Below are 6123 nucleotides of genomic sequence, written 5' to 3'. Positions count from 1 at the left end.
AAAGTCTGGCTTGCAAGATTCAGGATTTACAGTTTTTAACAATATTTTATAAGCCTCAAGAACAGTTTCTTATTATAAAGACAGCAAATAATCAAATTGAAATAAACTCTTTCTGAACTTACACAAACAGTGAATAAAATGATTTCTTATTAGATTTTAACACAAGCTATTTAAAAAAATATTTCTGCATCTGGAAAAGGTAATATCTCTGAACAAGAGATGCCCTCGCCCAGTCTCACAGCATATACGAAGAGAGTTTATGTTTCAGCTAAGAAAAGGTAAAACTATCTAATAACCACAACAGAGCATGGTTAACAACTTTCCTTTTATGTTTCAGTTGTAAACAATTCATTTAAATAATTTTTACCTGTCGGACCTCAGATGCACGGTATTGGATGAATCATGTCCTTGTGCCATGACATTGATGTCATTAACCCATAGATGGTTTGTTTTTATTGGTTAGTTATTTACTTAGTGTTTTTGAAAAATGTAGCTAACATCTGCTAATTCGCCATCCCCAAACCAAAGCTACTGTGTTGAGCATAATATACATCTAATCACATGGTTTCTCCCTCAGCACTTCCTTCTTGGTTCTCCTACGCAAGATAGCCATCATCCAAAATTCTGTGTTCACTATTTCCTAGCTCTTTTTAAAAAATAAAATGTCGCATCTGTATGTATCATTTGTTAGTTTATTTGCTTTAGTTCTTTTTAATGTTACAAAAAGGCATGCCACAAATAATCTTTGGGAACAATTTTTTTCTATAGTATTTATTGTTATGATTTTCTATGGTATTGTTTTTGCTAAAATCCATTCCCTTTGAAAGTTGATAATATTCTATTGTGAGAATATGTATTTTTATTAATCCAGTCTCCCATAAATTGGCATTTGTACTATTTTCACTTTTTATCATTGGAAATAATACTATGATATTTTCATATGTTTCCTTTGTAAATGTGCAAAATTTTCTTTAATGGAGAGTTCCCTGATAGTGGAATTTGCTGAGTCATGGTAAAGTGAATGAGCAACTTCAGGAGATAATGCCAATTAAACTTTTACCAGTGATGTATAAGATAGTCTGTGGATCTACGTCCTCACTGAAAAGTATTACTGTGTGGAAATATTATTTGACCTTGGTCTCCTAGTATGAAATATAAAATATGTGAGATTGAAACCATAGCACTAGTGAGATAGAAAAATTTTGCATTCATTATAAGCCACTAGTACAAATTAATTTATAAACCACAAAATCGTAATGTAAATATAATTATAATGTTTAAAATTTTCATCTATCCATTTTATGTCCATTTAACTAAATAATTTATGAATATATACTGTGTAAACTATAAATGGTTATTCAAATAACAATATAGCCATCTTTTTGAAAAGCACAGGTTTATAAAATTTCTCAGTTTATCAAAAGACATTAAATTTTGCCCTGCTCTACACTCCCATACCATTTCATTTAACAACTGAAAAGGTATATTTTTCAAGCTTCCTCTCTGGTGTTTTTCCCTCTACATGCCCATGAGGGTCATTGTCTCATAGTTCTATTACCAGTCTTCTCTCATTTCCACCCTAAATTTTCTCCCTGAAAAATCATATTCAGTTTCACTGTCTCAAAATACCATTTACATGCTTGTGAATTAATTTTTATTCTCCAATCCCAATCTATTTTTTACCAATTTCCATTAACCTATTTGTACAAAATCAATATGTTCTCACACACTTCCGAACTGTTGTCTTCTGTTATTTTAGTTGTCATCATTATTTCTCTAGCCACCAAAGTAGACATCTCAGTCCATTTCATTTTTTCTCTACTTCATGTGTAATCACGGTTAAACACAGAGTTATTTGATAAAATTTGTTCTCAAAATTAAAGAGGCTCATGTCCTACCATCAATTAATAAAAATATATCTCTGGGGAAAATATATGCCGGGCACTTGTGATGTTGCTTGAAGTTCAAATGGATTGCCTGCTTCCTCACATGCATAATATAGTTGAGTACAAGCTACAGAGGACCTACAATGAAGATCAAAATGTGGCTTTGGAAGCCTGTGAATTTTGGCTCACTTTGGCTGAGCAATCAATATGTAAAGATGTAACTGTAAGGAAGACACATATTTTGAAAGAATTACTTTTTCATCATGAATGGGTCATTAAAGAATCAGGCATCTTGGTTTTAGGAGCAATTGTCAAAGGTTGCATGCAAGGCATGATTCTATACCTGCCTGAGCTCATTCTTCACCATATTCAGAGCCTCTCTGATAAAATGGCTCTTGTGCGTTCCATAACATCCTGGATGGACTCTTAGCCATTATGCACACTGGGTAGTCAGCCAGTTGCCAAACACGTACCTGAAGCCATAATAACAAAATTGCTGAGACATATCCTAGATAGCAACGAGAGTACAAGAAGCTTCCTGCAGTGCCTTTGCTACCCTAGAAAAGGAGACTTGTACAGAACTTGTTTCTTACCTTGTTTCTATACTTGATACCTTTGTCTTCACATTTAGTAAATACCAGCATAAGAACCTACTCAATATTTATGAAGCCATAGGAACATTAACAGATTCAGTAGGACAACGTTTAAACAAACCAGAAGTAGAACATGTTAAGGATGAAGATAAAGATTTCTTCCCTTTACCTTCTTCCCTTTACTATTTTTAGTTGCCACTGCCCTACAGTCTGACTTCCTTCCATACTGTGAACCTGTGTATCAGCATTGTGTAAACCTAGTCAGAAGACTCTTGTACAAGTCATGCTGAACAATACTCAACCAGATCAATATGAGGCTCTAGATAAAGATTTTATGATAGTGGCTCTTGATTTACTCAGTAGCCTGGATGAAGGACAGGGAGGCAGCATTGAACAGCTGGTAGCCTGAAGTAACATTCTAACATGTATCAGTACATGCAGGATAAAATGCCAGAAGTTCCACAGAGTTTTTTTCTTCCTATTACATGACCTGACAAAAGCTTACTTTCAGCATGGTAAGACTTGTACAGCGGATTTCATGCCAATATTGGAAACTACTGTAAATCCAGAGTTCATTTCAGTCTGCAATAATGTCACATGAGCAATCAGAGAAATCTCTATTCAAATGGCTGTAGAGATGCAGCCTTATATTCCTATGGTGTTGTACCAGCTTGTAGACATCATGAACAGAATCAATGTACCAACGACATTGTTAGAGAATATAGCAATAATTGGTCATCTTGGTTATGTTTGTCCTCAAGAGGTGGTCCCCATGCCACAGCACTTTATAAGACCCTGGTGCACCTCTCTGAGAAACATAAAAGACAATGAGGAAAAGGATTCAGTATTTCGTGTGATTTGTACCATGATCAGTATGAATCCCAGAGGAGTAATCCAATATTTTATATTTTTTGTGATGTTGCATTATGGTTCAACCCAAAAAATGATCTAAGAAACATGTTCTATAAGATCCTTCACGGATTTAAAAATCAAGTTGGGGATGAAAATTGGAGGTATTTTTCTGACCGGTTTTACTTCCATTAAAAGAGCATCTGGCAACTTTTTATGGGGTTTAATCTCATACACTTAAGCCGCAGCCCCATAATTAAGAGTCTTTCGATCTTGGACACTATAAAGGAGCTTCTGCACCCAAGGAAAATGTTACCTTTTATGGGGTGGAGAGGAGGGGTGGGAAGGGTAAACCGGTAGGGGATACAGTACAATCTCAATCCTACTGGGAGGAACAGGAGGAAGGTGTTGCTGTCACTGTATTAAGTCAATGTTGGGAAACGTTTTAACATCTGGAGCTTTTGTGGGTAGAAATCTGTCTCCAATTATAATTCTGCACTGATGTGAAGAAACGAAAAAAAAAAAAAAACCTATTCTGTCTACTCACAAAACAGTACATTCTGTAATATTATGGGGAATAGTATCAAAACGAGAACCATATTAAATAATGCATAAGGATGAAAGGAAAATTTCTGTAGTGCACAATAAAGGAAACCTAAGAATGGGGGTTGCAAACAGTAAAGAAGCTTTATTTTTAATTAAAAGATTTCTATAAATTTTCCCACATGACAGGGCCTTGTTTTTGCATGTTGATAAAAAACTCCACAAATGAAGCTAATAGAATTAAAATCAACTTGCCTACCCATAGTAGAAACAGGTTCTTGGAATTTACAACTTAAGGCATACCCCAAAAAGCTGGAAATTAAATAAAAAACTAATTTAAACAATGAAGCACCCTGTGAAATGCCAAATGACTCAGTCCTTTTACCTTTGTGGGGTAGGCAGAGAGGGAGGAATAAATGGGGTTGGACATATCAAAAAAAACGGTAATTGTGAAGTGTTACTAGGTTTGCTTGTGGGTGTGTTTGTTGTTTCTTTGGTCATTTTAAGGATAGAAAACTTTGAGGACTTTTGTTAAAAGGAGAGAGAAGATGGGAAGAAAAATTTAAATATGCAAGAAAGAATTCAGAGTTAATAGAATAAGAGCAGAGATTTTGATAGAGGACTGAACTCAGAGCCCAGTTCAGGATATAAACAGTCTTATGGTTTACAAGCCATCTTAAATTGTCATTAAAGTTCTATAAAGATAAAGAGTTTTAAAAAATACACACAAATTACAATTACTATAAAGAAACTATCACTGCCTGTCACCTATATATAAATCGAAGCTCACCTCAAACTGCACCAAGTGGCCACTCATGCTTTGCCTGCTTGAAGGTCTGTAAAAAGGACATCCTGGCCCTCTCCACTGTCTGCTGCCTTTGGGGTCTACACTAATCAGAGAACATTATCCCTCTGCCCTCCCCTTTCTGTCACCATTGCTACTTCTCTTACTATGACCTCTCAAAGAGTACAACTTTCAGAAAATCATCAAGATAGGAAGTAAGGAGTAAATGCCAGCATCTTGAAGTCGAAACATAAAAAGCTCCCAGCACTTTCTGTCGAACTGCTCAATGGTCAGAATAGCTTTTCCTGCAATTAATAATTCCAAATGTCAGAGATGTGCTTGTGAGAAAGAGGAAGATACTGTATTTGACCTAGTAGAGCCACAGAACATAAAAGCTATCTACACCATGGAAACGTTGTAACCATTGGTCACCTTTTCAGCTGTAGGCTTGAGAAAGGAATTGGAGAGACATTCAAACAGAAAAGGAAGATACACACCCCTGTTGACAAATGGTGCTTTTGGAGAGATGGCTCCGTGTTAAAAGACAGTATGAAAGAAAAATAAAAATTAAAATTAAAAAACACTAATAGGGCTTGAGGGGGGAAATGTCACTAAATGGGAGAAAGCTAAATCACCCTTGCCTCTGAAATACTCAGAAACAGTGTTAATGGAAAATAACAGGATGACATAAAAGGGAGAAAGGAGAGATTGTTAAAAATTGTAGAAAAATTAATATTAAGCATCAGATTAAAGATACCTTGAAAGATTTAAAAGTTTAGCATGATTAATGATATCTTTTAGAACAGAAGGGAACTACCACAAGGAAAATTCTCATGGTACAGATGTATTAAATGAAAAATAATTAAAGACAAAGAAATTAAGTAATAATAAATTAAATAATCCAATAAATATATTGGATTGCTTTAAAATTAAAAATATTAAACTATTTCATGAAAACAAAGGCAGTGTAGGTAGGAATGAGGCATATAGAAGATCTTGGTAAGTGAGAGTTTTCCAATATTAGTAGAGAAATTTGTAACTGGTAAAAAAGACAGAATGACAATTGTTAATGGAACAATAAAATAATAAAGAATTTCCCAATTTACAAGGGGAAGAATGAATTTACAGAAATGTAATCCAAGCAACAAAATGAAATAAATAAGAGGAAAAAATGTGAAATAAGTAATAAAGTAAGATGGAAGGCATTACACAAGAATATTTGTCATTACACTAGATGTGAACTAACTGAATTTTCCTGTGAAAACACAGATCACTAAGTAGGTCAAAATCAAAACATAGCCTTACTGTTTACCTGAAACTACTTAAAATTATGTAGTAAAGGAAGATTGAATATAAAGGGTGGACTAAGACAAGCAAATACAAAAAGAAACCATGGAACAAGTAAAATTAGTATCATACCATGTGGAATTTCAGGTTAAAGGCAAACTATAGGATAAAGAGAAAAATT

The 6123-nt window shown here is 34.4% G+C and overlaps 1 pseudogene; it reads left to right on the top strand.

Annotated features, from left to right (window-relative positions):
- Positions 1-1950: 1950 nt before the first annotated feature.
- Positions 1951-3555, top strand: LOC120589235 (transportin-1-like; annotated as a pseudogene).
- Positions 3556-6123: the final 2568 nt, after the last annotated feature.

This window comes from Pteropus medius, unplaced genomic scaffold (assembly GCF_902729225.1).
Source record: "Pteropus medius unplaced genomic scaffold, Ma_sr-lr_union100, whole genome shotgun sequence".
NCBI lineage: Eukaryota > Metazoa > Chordata > Mammalia > Chiroptera > Pteropodidae > Pteropus > Pteropus medius.
The sequence above is the reverse complement of the archived record's forward strand: the minus strand, read 5'-3'. Positions and strand labels throughout refer to the sequence as shown.